The sequence below is a fragment of the Pogona vitticeps genome, chromosome 1, assembly GCF_051106095.1.
Source record: "Pogona vitticeps strain Pit_001003342236 chromosome 1, PviZW2.1, whole genome shotgun sequence".
Lineage (NCBI taxonomy): Eukaryota > Metazoa > Chordata > Lepidosauria > Squamata > Agamidae > Pogona > Pogona vitticeps.
In genome coordinates this window covers 212,031,399-212,049,240 of record NC_135783.1, presented here as the reverse complement: position 1 = coordinate 212,049,240, position 17,842 = coordinate 212,031,399, and the positions used below count along the sequence as shown (strand labels likewise).

At 42.2% G+C, this 17,842-nt stretch overlaps 1 protein-coding gene and 1 long non-coding RNA gene across 3 annotated transcripts in view; one reads left to right on the top strand and one right to left on the bottom strand.

Moving 5' to 3' along the window:
- ACVR1C (activin A receptor type 1C) overlaps window positions 1–17,842 on the bottom strand; it is a 63,182-nt gene that overhangs the window by 18,640 nt on the left and 26,700 nt on the right. The gene's annotated exons all lie outside the window — the stretch shown is intronic.
- LOC144583152 (uncharacterized) lies at window positions 5,560–11,826 on the top strand. The gene is made up of 2 exons (XR_013536793.1): window positions 5,560–8,152; window positions 9,543–11,826. It is a non-coding gene; the product is annotated as an uncharacterized LOC144583152 (long non-coding RNA).

Sequence of the window (17,842 nt, the reverse complement as noted above, 5' to 3'; positions counted from 1 at the left end):
TTGAAGCGGGTTGTTTGTTGTTGTTTACTCGTTAAGTCATGTCCGACTCTTCATGACCCCATGGACCAAAGCACGCCAGGCCCTCCTGTCTTCCACTGCCTCCCAGAGTTTGGTCAAATTCATATTGGTAGCTTTGATGACACTGTCCAACCATCTCATCCTCTGTCGTCCCCTTCTCCTCCTGGATAGTTTATTAAGACACACTGCTTCAGAAGCAGCGGCTGGACAGGCTGCTGCTAATAAAACGAATATCACATGTGAGACAGGGAGAAGCATTTTCACGCCATGAGTGAAAATGAGGTTCTTTGAGTTATTAAAACAGATAAATTTTCAATAAATGCCTTCAACACTTGAGAGCAAAGGCCTGAAGTACTTACACAGGAGAGATTATTCCACAGGGCGAACACCACCCTAGAGAAGGCTTGCCTAGGTGTCCCTTTGAGAAGGAAGCAACACAGGCCACAACACAGACAGCAGGATCTCTCCTGTAAATCATAGCAGTCTAGGAGGATGGTGCAGGAGCAAACAATCCTTCAGGTAATGTGACCCTGAGCTAGACGGAGCTCTCCATAGATTAGTAATAACACCCTAAATCTGGCTCGGTGGCAGGCTGCCTTCTAGGGTATGTATCCAAGTCAGCAGCACCCTACCCCGTGAGATTGGCCCAGGACCCGGGATTAGGAGGTGGATCACTGTGTTTGCAGGGTCTGGACTGGGGGCCTGCTTCTGGATCAACTGCTTACAGAAATGGACATGAAAGAAAAACAAGCCAATGAGCTCAGAATCTAGTAGAATTCAGCTAACCAGGAAATAGGGCAACAAGGCCGAGACCCAGGCCAGGCCCCTACCCCAGCTACCAGGCAAGTGGCAAACCCCCCCCCCACACACACACACACAGAGCAACCTATAGGGGTTGATCCTGTGCAGTCTCACCTAAAGCCACCCAAGCAGAATTTTCTCAGGCCCTACAACACTGCTGGAATTTATGGGGGTGTTCACCTCCATCCAGCACACAGGAATTGTTCCCCCGCCCCTCTTCCAAATCCTGTGCCACTGCTGCTAGAGCTCATGCAGCAAGAGGATTCACGCATTGGAGCTCCACTCCGAACAAGGCTCCAAATGTACTGTCAGTCCACATTCACGTACTTACTGGCTCTCTCCCCGCCCCTTCCGCCTGGTTTTGCATGTGTGCGTATAAAAAGTGTGCCAATATCGGGCAAGCATAGTACATATGTAGACATACACCTTTTACTGAGCCAATAAATCCAAGTATGGGTGAAGACTGCTACACCGTCTGTAAAGCACTCCACACACAAACCCCAAATTTTCTCTTCCACCAATATTACTTACCCTGAGGCTTGTCTCTCTGATTGCAGACACCAGGAAGAACAGCTATTTTCTGAGACTGCAGTCAGTGCCCTGAGATTTGGGCAAACCTACTGGCAGCCAGTGTCGGTTCATCTGGAAAGCCTTATCCTATCACCTGACACAAAACGCCTTCCAGTAACCCAGCCTCAAGGTTACCTATATGTGGGTGAAAGTGGCCAAGCTAACCATATCTATAAACAGGCAAAGCCAGTGCACTGACTTGAATATAGGTTGCTATGGTTTTTACAAGCACCTTGCCCACAAAGGTGACATTCACCACCAGAGAGGCAGGATTACAAACCTCCAAGTCCAACCATCAACTCTGTGTACTAGAAGATCTTCCGGGACATGCAGGAACCAAATCCATTTCTACAGCCTCTGAGAGAAGACCATCTTAGCACCACAGACGCTGAATGTCTTCCAGGGTGTAGACTGACCACCAGAGCAACAAACCCTACTAAATTCAAATCCAGCCCTGTCACCCCCTGAGACAAAGGCCAGTTCAAGGGTTATATTCTGCTTTCTCGTAGGACCAACTAGTAACTGTTTTCATGAGAGGCCATACATTTTTGAACTGGTCCATTCATCAGAGTCTTGGGGCAAAGATTGAAATCAACCAGAAGAATTGCCCAGCATCCCACTGAAGACCACTTCGGTCAGGAAAACTGATAGGCAGCAGGGGCCCTTCTGGTCAGTCTTGCTGCTGTACCAAATATCTAAGTGGTCAGTGTCAATCATTTTGCCCACCTCATTTATACACACCCAGATCAGCTTTCTTGTTATTATGTGCTGTCAAGTTGCTTCTGATCTCTGGTGACCTTATGAATGAGAGATCTCCAGAATATTCTGTCCTCAACAGCCCTGATAGGTTCTTCTAAACTCAAGCCTGTGGCTTCCTTTAGAGAGTCAATCTATCTCATATTTGGTCTTCTTCTTTTCCTGCTGTCTTCAACCTTTCCCAACATTATCGACTTAAGCAGTTTATCTTGCCTTGTCACCATGTGGCCAATGTATGACAGCCTCCATTTTGCCTCCAGAGATAGTTCAGGCTTGATTTGCTCTAGGACCCACTTGTTCGGCTTTCTGGTAGTCCAGGGCATCCACATAGCTCTACTCCAGCATCATATGAAACAGCTTTCTTACATATGATTAAGTCATGGCATTAAGTAACAGGATTCCTAGGACAGAAGGTATGGGTTGGGTGTGCATGTTACAAGTACTGCTGAAAGGAACCTGCACATTGTAGTCTTGCATAATGTTCAGCAGACACTAAACTCAAGCTATCTATCAATTAGATTGAAAACACCTTCCCTACAAGGAATGTAGATAGCAAGAGAAAGAATAACACAATTTCATGCAGTGGTGTCCAACCTTGGCCCTCAAGATGTTCTTAGACTACAGCTCACTGAAGCCTTCACCACCACCTCTGCTGGCCAGGATTTCTGGGAGCTGAAGTCCAAGAACATCTGGAGGGCCAAGGTTGGGGACCACTGAGAGAATTGTATTCTCTTATGGATGACATTTGGCGGGGGGCATGCCATTGGTGTGCTAGACAGAAAGAAAATAGAGTAGCACAACATACACACACAATACCTACAGCAGTCAATGTACATCTACATACACAGTTTCTCTCTCACACAGAGACACACACAATTTCTATGTACAACATACTTTCCCTCCTCCCACCTTTCTGTAGCTCCCCTTCTTTCATCATTCACCTCTGTTGGAATTGCTAGATGGGCTATGGCTAGTGGATTGCTTTTCTTAACAGCCAAGTCCTGAAGGTCTCGGTACTAAAAAGCCTTGTACAAGAAAAGAAGGGAACGCTGAGGTCACTTTGGAAGCCAGCAGCTGGTAGACCCAGTTGGGATCTTCATCACCTCGTCAAACAGGACTACAGAAAACACATTGCTGGATAAGACGAAACTTGAACTACTCCCTCAGGAATCCCCTTCACACAAAACTGAGTCTGTAACATTATCAAATGTTGAACGAGCAAGGATTACATAATTTTCCACACAAAAAAAGTGGTCTTTGCTTCCTCCTCCGAATCTAATACATTTACTTGGAATTATGAGCACCAATTTTTGTTGACCTCATTTCCAAGTAAGTGTACTCAAGATTGTAGACACCAGTCTCCTGAGAGTCTGATCAAGAGATTAATGCCTCTGTCTGGAAGTGGGGCGAGAGATGGGAAACTCAAGGAAACAGAACAGCCTGTCTGTTAAACACTAAGTATATTTTTAACTCTGTGCCATCATACCCAGAAGCCAGTCACTGAAGGTACGAGAAGTGTGAAGAGCATAAACTATGTTGAAAAGGCAAGAAAAAAATAACAAGACATTAAAATTAAAAGTTTGAGCCAGTTCTGGCCAAAACAAGAATTAGCATTGCGCCAATGCCATGTTTCTTTTGTTGGAAACAAAAAATTAAAATCTCTCGTTGACTTAACTGGAACCATTAATGGACATACAGTTGTGTTCAAAATTATTCAACCCCCACTGAAATTGAATGTTTTGGCCATTTTGACATTGATTTTGATCATTCAGTCATCTTGCTTACATTTACATGAAAGAGGCACTTGTAGGTCAGAGAAATATAACCTTAAGTTTATAATGAAATAACCACAAATGTCTTTTCTGTGCTCACATCATTATTAGTTTTTATTCAACCCCCAAGTGACATTCAATCTTAGTACTTAGTACAACATCCTTTTACAGTTATAACAGCTTTTAAATGTGAAGCATAGCTTGACACAAGTGTCTTGCAGCGATCTACAGGTATCTTCGCCCATTCTTCATGGGCAAAAGCCTCCAGTTCAGTCAAATTCTTAGGCTTGCGCACTGCAACTGCTTTCTTTAAGTCCCACCAGAGGTTCTCAATCGGATTTAAGTCTGGTGACTGCGATGGCCACTCCAAAATGTTCCAGCCTTTCCTCTGCAACCATGCTCTAGTGGACTTGGAGGTATGCTTGGGATCATTGTCCTGTTGAAAGGTCCAACGTCTCCCAAGCCTCAGGTGTGTGACGGACTGCATCACATTTTCATCCAATATCTCCTGGTACTGAAGAGAATTCATGGTACCTTGTACACGCTGAAGCTTCCCTGTACCTGCAGAAGCAAAACAGCCCCAAAGCATTATTGACCCTCCGCCATGCTTCACAGTAGGCAAGGTGTTCTTTTTGTCATATGCCTTGTTCTTCCTCCTCCAAACATAGCGTTGATCCATGGGCCCAAACAGTTCTAATTTTGTTTCATCAGTCCACAGAACACTATCCCACAACTTTTGTGGTTTGCCCACATGACTTTTGGCATACTGCAGTCGACTCTTCTTATTCTTGGGAGACAGCAAGGGGGTGCGCCTGGGGGTTCTGGCATGGAGACCTTCATTACGCAGTGTGCGCCTTATTGTCTGAGCTGAAACTTCTATACCCACATCTGACAAATCTTTTTTCAGTTCCTCAGCAGTCACACGGGGACTTTTCACCACTCTACGCTTTAAGGTAGCGCACAGCAGTCGAAGTCAGCATCTTCTTTCTTCCACGACCAGGTAGCATTTCAACAGTGCCCTTTGCCTTGAATTTGTGAATGATGCTTCCTATGGTGTCTCTTGGTATGTTTAACTTCTTTGCAATCTTCTTATAGCCATTGCCCTTCCTGTGAAGACAAATCACCTCTTCTCTTGTCTTCCTGGATCATTCTCTTGACTTCACCATGTTTGTAACCACACCAGTAAATGTCTAGAAGGAGCTGAGTATCACAGTCCTTTTAAAGCTGCCTAATTGGTGCTTATTATGCTTGATTGGTGCTCGGTGACATCCACAGGTGTTTTCAATACCTGATCGAAAACACCTGAATGAACCTCTCTTCTTCAGAGTGGTAGTCTTTAAGGGGTTGAATAATTGTGGCAATGAAGAAACCACAAAAGAAACATTTACTACTGTATTAAATAAACAATTGATGTTATTTTAGTTGCATTTGGTTCTTTAAAACGTCCTTGTAGGATTTCATTCTGAATACAATTCCAAATGTACACTATAGTCCCTAAACCCCTTTACAGCATTGGGGGTTGAATAATTTTGAACACAACTGTAGGTAAACAAAAAAAAATCAGCTCAGGTTTTGAAGCTGTGCATTTATTCATGATTCATAATTAATTTGCAATCAACAAACTAGTCTGCCAATTGCCTTATATATTAAAAGTATTGTATGAGGCACTGGCCATCCTCTACTAATGAAGCCCATTTCCCAGCAATGGAAGATGATGCTATTTGGTTGCTAAGAAACTGAAAACAGCCCTCCAAAACAATGTAAATGAAGGAAATGTACTGCAAAACTAATTCAATATCAATTATTACTAGTCCTCCCAACCATTAGTACAAAACACTGCTTTTAAAATGCATGTGTTAAAGTAAATGCTGAGCTGAATCCCAAAAGTTTAGTGAACTTGGGCCTTTTCCAAATATAGCATTTGTTATGCGTTAAGATCCAAGTCGTGCTTATCACTTAAAAGATAAAACGAGAGAACCCTAAACTACTTCTATAAAGGCAGAAATAGGTAATCAATCATTAGAAGAAGCAATCCGTTAACTATGGATGGGCCTTCTGTGTTTTATTGAAACAAAAACATGAAAGAGGCTCTCTGTTTTTTCCACTGTTTTCACTGATTCCCAAAAGAGTGCCTATAAAACATGAATAATTCATATTAGTGGAAGAGGAGTACATAAACATTTGATGTTCTTTAGTGTTTTGCTGTTTCATTTAACATTTATTTCACTCTTTGTATGGCAAATTACCTAGGAAATGTTTCATCTAATAGCATTGTGAGGGCTGCTGTCAGCAGCAGAGATGGGCACAAACTACTGGTTCGGAGCAATTTGTTTCCCAGCTGCACAGCTGATTCATAGTTCTACGCCCCACCTCCTCCAGCAGGCACACCTTTGGCAGCAGCATCCCATCCTGTTTCCTCTGGGTGCTGCCTCTAAGTGGGCACCTGCTGGAACAGGGTGAGCCACCAAACCAGCTGTTCATGCCCATCTCTACTCAGCAGCCAATCAGAACATCTAAATGGAGTGGGAACTTTGAATACGTCAAAGTGTCTGCATTGGTTGGAACCCTATGAGGAGTTCCCTTTGTTTCACCAACCTTCCTTGTGGGTGGGATTATTGGGTGCTGCTAAAATCCTAGATTGGCCTGCCTTCCTGCCTGTTCAGCTCAAAGAAGAAGAAAAGAGAAGGCATCATATGGAGGTGGGGAGAAAGTTTTGGTGGAGAGTGGCTTCGATTCCCCCTCCCTTTAGTGGCTTGCTTGATTTTCTTGGTTTCTGGGAAAGGGAGTGCTCTCTCTCTCTCTCTCTCTCTCTCTCTGTGTGTGTGTGTGTGTGTGTGTGTGTGTGTGCGTGTGTGTGTGCTATGTTTTTCTTTCTGTGTGTGTCTCTATGCACGGGCTCATATGTGTGTCAAAAGGAACTTCCTCAGTTTGTTTGATTAACTGAAAATTGTTAATTTGGTTAATTTACTGTGCATTACTTCTGCTTGAACTGCATATTTCAGTGAATATTTTTGTTTTTACTGTTCAGTGTTTTTGTTGTTAGCTGCTTTGGTGTGTGCCAAGCATCCAGGCAGTGCCTGGAGACTTCCTTCACTCTTTTCTATTGAGCTACCTGAGTCCAAAGGGTCTGTTGTGCTGGGTGGATGACACTGCCACTGAACTAATACTGTTGTTTTCTGTTCTCTAATTTGTAGGTGCTTTATTGCTTTTCAGATTGGTTAGTGAGTGAGCAAGGTATTTTTTGCTATCTGTGTAGGACTGGTGTTCATACAATATCTTGGCTTGAAGCACGTCTTTGTGTGGCCTCTGGTACTGGTTAACAGTGGGTGGTAGGCAATATCAGAGGCTTTGTCTTGTAATTAGTGCCTGCATCAATCTGATAATGATTTTACATCTCATATACTATTGCCAACTTTTGGAGTACTGTAGATTGATTCTCTGTTGCCTTGACTTTCTGGGTTTTTTTAGAGTTGTTTTGAAGGGTTCTGGCACTCCAAAACAAAAGAAATATGAAATATTTCACCAGACACATCCCTAGTTTTTACTGCTGAAAGTGCCTAAGCATACAGTGACAGTTCTTCTCATCTCATATAACTTGCAAACCCCCCTGCTGTGTTTTGTGATTTACTGTATTTGACAGCTCTTTCTCTTTCCCTAACATCGAATTCTTCCTGAATCATGTTTCCCCAATACAAACATGCTTTCGACTCTTAACCACAGGATCTTTATAACAGCTGTTTCTACCCTTCTACAGATTTGGTAAGAGCAAGGGAATTTTCCCTCTTTGTAAGCCACTTGACATTAAACAAAAGATACGTGGTGTTCTTGCACTCTCAAGTCAAAAATGAAAAAGCATCACGCTATAGCCGCAATAAGATCGTAGTATTTTCATAGCCTGTCATGGTGCACACTGGAACTTTCCTGCAGTGCTTCACAAACCTCTCTTCTTTTTGCTTTTTCTTTAATATAGCATTGAATGAATTAAATCCCTTTTTTCTGTTGTTGTTTGCAGTGAAAAAGTGTTTGTGTTTTATGTATTTTATTTATTTTGCTTCGTTTTTTGAGCAGAGGAAAGCCTTAAACCTTTCCTCTCTACAGCCACGGGAGAAGTAAAAAACGATCTTCCTTTTCCAGAAAAGAATAGCAGCAGCCCTGACATCACTGGAAGTGAACGCTGCAAGTTGGATCCCCAGGGAACAGGTTTGGGAAACGTATCTGAGATGCTGCCAGTCCAGGTAAAGGGTACTGGGTGAGATGGATCATCTTATTGGCCTTCAACAGATAGCAGCTTCTAACATCCTCATGGTAAACAGGCCGTCTGGTCACTCACGTTATTCAGTCATGAGTGCATTCCCAAAGGGGTTAGCTGTTGCTGAACAAAGGCCACAGTATATCTCACACTCCATAACCTTATCAGAAGGGGGCACTTTGCTAAACTTTACATAAAGACTACCTTTAGTCCTACACGTACACAATCCTCACAGCTGAAAAACACTTCTGCAAACCACACTAGTAGACAGCCATTCTTTAGGAAATACACATAATTAACCAGTTGTTCAGACATCTAAAGGAGTTTATAAAGCAGTATTCTCCTTGTGTTCAGAACAGATTTGCAAAGTCTCAGGGCACTGAAGTCTTAAGGAATTCCAAAGTCTCCAGACAAGGAGACAAATCTCAGGACACTAGAAGAGGAGAATGGTCAATTTTTGTATGTAAAGTGGCTTTAAAGCCTGGGCACCCCATCTTCACCCATTCCCAGATGGCATAAGCGTGAGCTCTCTCAGTGCAAAGATTGTACAGTACTTGTACAATACTGATGCACCAAAAAAAATCTGGAATGAGGGGATAGGACATTGGAGAGAGCCAGTGCGAACATACATGTGGGCTTTTCATGCAATTTACAGTAAGGTAGAAAGCACAGTCTCTTGTGTCCATTTCTACAGTCAGCTGGCAGAGAAACATTTCTACTTCTCGTACAACATGCTGCTGTTGCATTGCAAGAGCCTCCCACTGGTCTCAGACTTTGGCTCTGAAATCTCAGGGAGGGGTAAACTTGACCCGGTCAACTTACTGCAGATGTAAGGCAGCATTATGCTTTGATATTAGTCTGAATCTATGCTAGCTTGGTTTATGAGTTGTTGTCAGGTTAGAATATGAAACTAGGTTTAAAGCTGGTTTGAAAGAAAACCACTCATTATGCTCACTATAGATTTCTAATTGGTCTGAATTCAAGCCGTTGCTACAGCAACTGCTTTGCTTGTTGCACCACAGAAACTGGCGGGAACTTACAATACTGAATAAATAGTTTTTTTAAAAAAGGAACTCTAAATTATGAGTCCCCTTTTTTTTAAAGGATAAAAGATAAAAATTTACCATGGTTTCTAAACTATGGCCTGAAGTTATATCTGAATTAAATCTCACCATCAAACTGGATTAGCAGTTTCCATCCTTTAGAAAACAGTCCTAACCTGAAAACATAAAACTGGTAAGTCTTTATGATGCTCCCGGACTCTTCATTCTGATTTTTCTTAGACTGACCCCAGTCAGACTGAAACAATGAGAACCTGATTTACTTTTGGAAATTTGAAAAAAAAAATTAATTGGCTCCTCTGTCTCTTTTTTCAGGGCCTACCTCTACTGTGGATCTAATTTGTAATAGCCTTAGAACTACAGAGCTGGAAGGAACCCAACGGGTCATCGAGTCCAGCGCCTGTCAACTGAACTCCCATTCTCTGGCTCTGCAGGCAGATACCTAAACCATTGAGCTATCTAGCAGTTCATACTCTATAAGGAATTTTCATGGATCTTTGTGGGGCAGGGGGATGCCGTTAATAAAACTTGTGACAAAAGGGGGGAAAAAGACACCCAATGAAAATAGCACAGTAGGTTAAAGTTGGCTAAGAAGTACTGACTGGCCTTAGTATACCAAGGAAGCTTCATAAGAAAGATAGGATTTGAATTTGCACCTTTCTCCTACAAGTCCAGCATTCTTAACTATTACACTTCACTTGCTCTTGAGCTCAGTGGACACTATAAAAATCATGCCAAGGCCAAAACATATTGAGAAAACAGTAATGCAACTGTTCTTGCTTTTACTTTGCATACTATGTATATTTTAATAAATGGCAAATAATGTCATCTAATTTGCACAGTATGTTAATTGAGCTGCCAGAATTTGAAGAAGTGGACTATGGCAACCATAAACCTATTCCAGATGTGGTCTTTCACTTTGATTCAATGGCTGTTATAACAACAGCCGACTTCCAGGATAACAAGGAGATCAGCAGAAGTTTGGCACTAACCTAGATCCCTGGTTATGTCCTATATCATTTATCTGAGGGATGGGCGATTTCTGCCAAGTTGATGGCCATTCTTCAGATCTGCTGGCGGCCAGAGGGCTACAGCAGTTAATTTATATATTAACGTTGTTCTTGCTGTTATTCTTGCTGTTGTTCCTGTCCTCATCAATTGCCATCACCTTTAGAAAATGTAATTCAGTAGTCATGTACTGGGCTTTGTTAACTGAAAAATGAGTTTAACTTTAAAAAAATTGAACTAAAAATGTTTGAGTTTGAATTTCTGCTCAGAGGTGGAAGCTCACTGCGGGCGTGGAACTGGTAAAATGACTCCTAAAACATCTTACTCAACTTGAAAACCCTATAAGGATTGCTCTAAGTCAGATCCAACTTGATGGACCGTAATTAATATGTCTCTCTGTGTATATACATATACCGACCAGAGTAGTAGAATATACCAGCTGGGCGGGATATATAAAAATAAATAAATAAATAAATAAATAAATAAATAAATAAATAAATAAATAAATAAATAAATAAATAAATAAGTAAAATGTACATGTGCACAAACATGTACATTTTAAATTGTAACGATGGCAAAACGGAGGGCACAAGGGAATTTTTCTGAGCAAATTATTTTTCTTCCCACCCACCCCCCAAACTGGGATATAGAAGGGAGGCAGAGGTCCTGAAGGGCCACACACAAGTTATCCCTGAGGGGGCAGATGCAACCACTCTTGTTGTGTCTTGTAGCACCATTTAAAGTTTCAGGAGAAAGGACAACACAATGTCCATATGAACAAAACATAAAAGACCTGGTTTTCAAGAAGTTCAAGATTTAGTTGCATCCTTGTAATACCATGACTTAAGTTCAATCTTGCATTATGTTTTCCACTTGTAACATAATACACTGGCTGGGACATCTGGGAATTGTAGTCCTTAAAAAAAACGTTTCTCATCCCTTCCTTGCATTACAGTTAAATTCTAAGACCTGGCAACATAGGAACATTAACCATACCCCGTTATCTTAGAACATCCCCACTGAATTCCATTCGTGAGTAAACATGTATAGGATTGCATTGTCAAGGGAGATAAAAGTGGAGAAAAGGAACAGAGAAGAATTCCTTCTCACATCTCATTGATACCATCTCAAAATACCTTATACCATATACCAAAGCCGTGTGGAACTATTTATTCTGCAGCATATATAGGAGCATTAAAAGCAGACTAAACTTAAGAAAATACTGTGCCATATCCTATGGTCAGAAATAGTCAAAGAGCTCATGGGAATTTCTTAAGGGCGCGATACTGAAGACACAATAACAAACAGTTTGTGTCAGAAATAAAAGCGGAGGATGTCTAAAGAAACCGGAGTAGCTGGACAAGGAGTTTTCGGATAAGATTTCAAGGGGACATTTCTAAGAAACTGGAGGAGTGGCAACTCATGAAGGAAGGGTATAAATAAGAAGGGAGAAGATTTGGAAGGCTAAAGTTCAAAATGAGCTCAGATCTGAAGAGGATAAAGCCAGTGGAGAAAAAAATGAGAGAGGATTTCAGTTGTGCCCCAAGCAAGAGAAAGGTCAACAAAGCAGGAAGTCTGCTGCATGGAGGGGATGGTGAAACACTAATGGATGATGTAGAGAAGGCAGAACTGATGGTGATCTATTTCACGTCTTTTCCCAAAAACAAAACAGTGATTAACTTTGTAAAGGTAGCATGAAGGAGGCATTTGCGGGGAAGGGGGGCCTGCTGGCCAAGATAAGTTCAGGGGTAGGAGGTGGAATGTCTAGGTCCTTTAAACCAACCTTTTTCACCCCGCATATCAGCTGGGGAAGGCAGGGCACCCCCTGCACTTGTGCGAATGAGCATGTACGCATGCATAAATGGCAGGGCAGCACTTGCACGGGCGCGCTCATGCTTGTGTGCATGCGCAAACAGCGGTGCAGCGCTCGCACAGGTGCACTGGAACACGTGCATGTGCAAATCAGCTGTTCGAGGGTGAGTGCGTGCAGGGGGGAGGTCTGTCTCCACAGCCTGGTCCGGCTCAGGCCACGGACCAGCACTGGGCCGTGGACCAGGGGTTGGGGACCTCTGCTTTAAATGAATCTAAGTATCCTGTGCTAGATGAACTGCATCCAAAGTATTAGAAAAATTGGCAAATGTAATCTTCGAAGTTCTGTCGCTAAACTTTCAGAATTCTTGGAGAACGAGTAAAGCCTCTGAACCCTGGAGGTGAGCAGATTAGATCCCCATCTTCAAAAAAAAATAGGGGTGTGTGTGGAGATGATCTAGGCAACTACTGACTCATCACCTTGACACTGGCTTGTGTCTGTGTATATACATTATATATTCAACATTATTCTAATCTAGCTAATTTAGATTAGTCTGATATGATTTATTTTTAAAAAACTGATGGAAAATCTTAGAAATCACTGTGTTCTTTCTACTTGGTGACAGACCAACTGTTTCATTATACGTCCTGGTATTAATGTCAAGCTGACAGTACAAGTTCTGGAAACCAAGCCATATGAGAAATGATTGAGAGAGCTGATAGATTTAGCTTACAGAAGCGAAGCCTGAGAGATGATACGTAGTAGTAGTAGTAGTAGTAGTAGTAGTAGTAGTAGTAGTAGTAGTAGTAGTAGTAGTAGTAGTACCCTGTTTCCCCAAAAATAAGACCTAACCTGAAAATAAGCCCTAGTATGATTTTTCAGGATGGTCGTAATATAAGCCCTACCCCCCAAAATGTCCAAAAATGTGAATGTCCCAAAATTGCACAAACAGATTAGAGTTGCAAATTCCAGAAAGAACACCATCAGAGCTACAGCACTCCCTATGGCAAAATTAGGAACAACATACCTACTGTGCCAATATTTAACAGATAAATAGGTTTTTGGTTAAAACCTGTATCTGTTACATAATACCAGTCAATGTTTTTATAATTTTGACTGTGCCTGGTGTTTTATAATAATGATAATAATGATAATAATGATAATAATAATAATAATAATAATAATAATAATAATAATAATAATAATAATAATAATAATAATAATAATAATAATAATAATAATAATAATAATAATAATAATAATAATAATAATAATGTTCCATCAAGTCAATTCTGACTTACGGTGACCCTGTTCAGGGTTTTCCAGGTAAAAAATACACAGAAGTGGTTTACCATCCCCCTTTTTCAGGGGAAATCCTGGGATTGTGCAGCTTCCATATGACTACAGAGGATGGCTCGACTTACAGGAAATGCAGTGGGGAATTGAACTCCCAACCTCTGGCTCCGCAGCCAGATACCTAACCCACTGAGCTAATGAGCCCGCTGGTGATATGATGGCCATCTTCAAATATTTAAAGGGCTGTCATATTGTAAGATGGAGCAAGCTTGTTTTCTGCAACTTCAGGACGCAGGACCTGAAATAATGGATTCAAATTACAAGGAAGATTTCAACTAAACATTAGGAAGAACTTCTTGACAATAAGAGCTGTTCAATGGTGAAATGGACTACCTTTGAAGGTGTTGGACTCTCCTTCATTAGAAGTTTCAAAACGGAGATTAAATGGTGACGTGACAAGGAGTCTTAAACCGTGAATTTCAACAAAGGTTTGGATTTGATTATCCTCAGGGACACTTCCAGCTCTATAGTTGTATGATTCTATGGCAACAATTGATGCTTACAATTTGTCTTGATAGGCCATTGCTCTCCTACTCATTATCATGTACAGTACTAGTATTTAGCAGAACCAATGCTAAAATGTATCATCATTGTAAGCAGCAGTCCCCAACCTTTTTAGCCCCATGGACTGGCTGGGAGAGGCGGGCACCCCCCTGCGCTAGTGCGCATGCACAAAAGGGTGGCTCAGTGCTTGCACAGGCGCTTGCTCGTGCACATGCGCAGAGGGCAGCGCACACTTGTGCAGGTGTGCGAGCGCTCATGCGAATGCGCGGGCACTCACACGCAGGCGCAAACAGGCTGTGCGGGGGGGAAGTGCATGTGGGGGTGAGGGAATGTCTATCTCCATGGCCTGGTCCAGCTCAGGCCACGGACTGGCCCTGGGTCGCAGACCGGGGTGGGTGGGTTTGGGGACCTCTGCTTTAAAGCTTTCCTTTTATATAAAGCCAAATAGCCCACAAGTCCTTTGAAATGATGTCTGCTGGTTTCAGTAGTTTTGTGGACATTCAATTGTGTGCTTAAACTAAATCCTTCACACCTATTGCAATGGCGAAATGTTTATTACTACCATACAGTGCCTTGGCTGAGGCTGAACTTTTTTCTTTCAAGGACTGCATTCCTTCAGGAGGGATCAGAGATGATCAAGACAATCTGTGGTTGAGCCAAAAGTGAACAGGAACACCCCTATTCTCCAACTCTGTGTCACTCACTTTTTCTTTTTTCTCACTCTTTCTAACAACCCATTCTGTCTCAATTCTGCCTTAATTACCACGTCCTGGAAAAGGGACAGATGATTGTTCTTGCCAGACTGAACGTTTGCCACCAGCTTTTGAAACAAGGCCAAAGTCCTCAAGTTGCCCAGTCCTTCTTTTTGTTGTTGTTGTTTAGTCGTTAAGTCGTGTACGACTCTTCGTGACCCCATGGACAAGAGCACGCCAGCCATCCTGTCTTTCACTGCCTCCCAGAGTTGGGTCAAATTCATGTTGGTAGCCTCAATGACACTGTCCAACCATCTCGTCCTCTGTTGTCCCTTTCTCCTCTTGCCCTCACACTTTCCCAACATCAAGGTCTTTTCCAGGGAGTCTTCTCTTCTCATGAGATGGCATTCCTTCTTTACAGAAACATATTGCCATGTTTTACATTTGGCACAGACATAGCTTATGCCTGTTTTTTTTTTTTTTTACCATCAAAATAAAAATCTAGGAATGTTGCAGGAACTTCCTAGCCAAACACCGGGCACAGGTAAGTTCTAGTGGTTCAGGAATCTGGCTGCAGAGCCAGAGGTTCAATTCCCTATGGTGCCTCCTGCAAGCAAAGCCAGCCTGTGTGGCCTTGGGCAAACCATTTCTGTGTATTCTCTGCCTGGAAAACCCTGAAAAAGGTTGTCATAAGCCAGAATTGACTTCACAGCACGTTATTATTACAGTAGGAATCACTTATCCACGGTCTGAAAATATTAAAAGAAAAAAAATCCAAGAAAACCCCCCACTATTTTCACATGTATTTCCAGAACGAGCTGCTAGAGGGAGCCAGACACTGTGCTATTGATACTTGTTGCTGTAGAGCAGTGGTCCCCGACCTTTTTAACCCCGCGGACCAGTTAGGGAAGGCAGGGCACCCCCCACGCTTGTACGCATGCGCGAAGGAGCGGGAGGGCGCTTGTGTTCTACTGAGGATATCAGAACCCTGTCAGCATAGATCAAAGCCCCCTCTAGTCCCGCATCCTATTCACACAATGGCACTAGCCCCCTTCTACCTGTGCTTCTTAGCAATCAGTATTTGTAGGCATACCTCCTCTGATTGATGAGTCTACCATTAGAACTATTAGCCATTTGTAGTCTTTATGTTCCACAAAGTTGTCTAACTCCCTTTTCAGAGCTTTCCAAAGTTGGTGGCCATGACACCAAAGCAGCCCTAGCTATGGATCCCTAGGAGTGTAAAGGGAAGCTGCTGCACGACACAGCTCCATCAGGTATTATGTTCTCCTGGAAGCAAATACTTGATAACCAATTTACAGGGCCCTTTTTAAGAAGTGAAAGATTAAGCAATGAACCCTCACGCTACTTCCCTTCCAAGGGCCAAAGAACATAGCAGGACTTAACAAAAAAAAACAAAAACAAAAACACCATGATAAATTACTTGGGAAAGGTGGACTTTTTCATGAGTAATGCAACAAAATTTATTTTCAATGTTCCTAGCTCTGTCTTTCACAACAGCTGCACAAGAGACTCCCCCCCAGCTGCTTCTTACAATTCCAAGAAGCACATCACTTTACACTGGCTTACACTGAACCTCTTATTTGGAAAGATTTTCATGCCGATTTGGAGTTTTTGCACTTCATTTTTTGTTTTAACTACCCTAAAACACGTATTATCAGTAGGCTTGACTACCTCACTGCTCAGAGCAAGCTCTGGACAACACATCAGCAATTTAAAAAGAACGCATCTCAAAACAGACTCTTGGGGAACTTAAATGTTGGCATCTCTCCAGTGTAAGAACTGTTTACTCATACTCTCTCTTTTCTGTGGTTACCAACTATTAAGAAGATCTCTGTACATTCTATGACTGCTCACTTTGCTCAGGAGTCTTTGGTGAGGGGTTTTGTCACAAGTCTTATGGAAATCAAAGTAGAGAATGGCCAAAATCCAAGTAAATGCTTATGGCTGTTGAAGTGCTCTGACATAACTTATAGCAGTAAACAGTATGTAATGAACAAGTCCCTGACTGAATTCCTAGTAGTGTACCAATTGTGTGACTCAGCACACAACTAGGAATTTGATCAGGGACTCATTAATTGGTGGCTATTTGTTGCTCTTTAGCAAAAGGTGAAAGATTGATACGATCTGAAGAAAAATCAGATTACTGTATTTGTTGCTCTGATTTGCACCAACGTATTTAAGCAAAAGTAAATACTGTAGTCAGTTGGATTCTGTCCAATGTCTGCTGCAGCACACCAATTTATTTGTATGGTAATTCTAATAGGTTAGAAAGACAGGGCTCAAGTTTAGAGGTCACACTGAATATTTTTACATCATTGCATGTCTTTCTATATGCTTGGAATTTTATCTTTAATACCATTTTCCTTGAATTTACTGTACTTTGAAAAGTTGTCAAACTAACTCTTTCTCCTTTTTCAAATTGGCATCTTATCACCAGCTCTCTTGTACAAAGGCCAGTCTTTGGAAAATGTTACATTTTGTTATAAAATCAATAGTTTCATATGTAGTCGTTTTGTCATGTCCAACTCTTCGTGACCCCATGGATCAGAGCACGCCAGGCCCTCCTATTTTCCACTGCATCCCGGAGTTGTGTCAAATTCATGTTGGTTGCTTCGCAGACACTGTCCAGCCATCTCATCCTCGGTCATCCCCTTCTCCTCTTGCCGTCACACTTTCCTAACATCAAGGTCTTTTCCAAGGAGTCTTCTCTTCTCATGAGATGGCCAAAGTACTGGAGCCTAAGCTTCAGGATCTGTCCTTCCAGTGAGCACTCAGGGTTGATTTCCTTTAGAATTGATAGGTTTGTTCTCCTTGCAGTCCAGGGGATTCTCAAGAGCCTCCTCCAGCACCACAATTCAAAGGCATCAATTCTTCGGCGGTCAGCTTTCTTTATGGTCTCACTTCCATACATCACAACAGGAAAAACCATAGCTTTGACTATTCGGACTTTTGTTGGCAAGGTGATGTCTCTGCTTTTTAAGATGCTGTCAAGATTTGTCATTGCTTTCCTCCCAAGAAGCAGGCGTCTTTTAATTTCGTGGCTGCTGTCTCCATCTGCAGGGATCATGGAGCACAGGAAAATAAAATCTGACACTTCCTCCATATCTTCCCCTTCTATTTCCCAGGAGGTGATGGGACCAGTGACCATGATCTTAGTTTTTTTGATGTTGAGTTTCAGACCGGTTTTTGCACTCTCCTCTTTCACCCTCATTACAAGGTTCTTT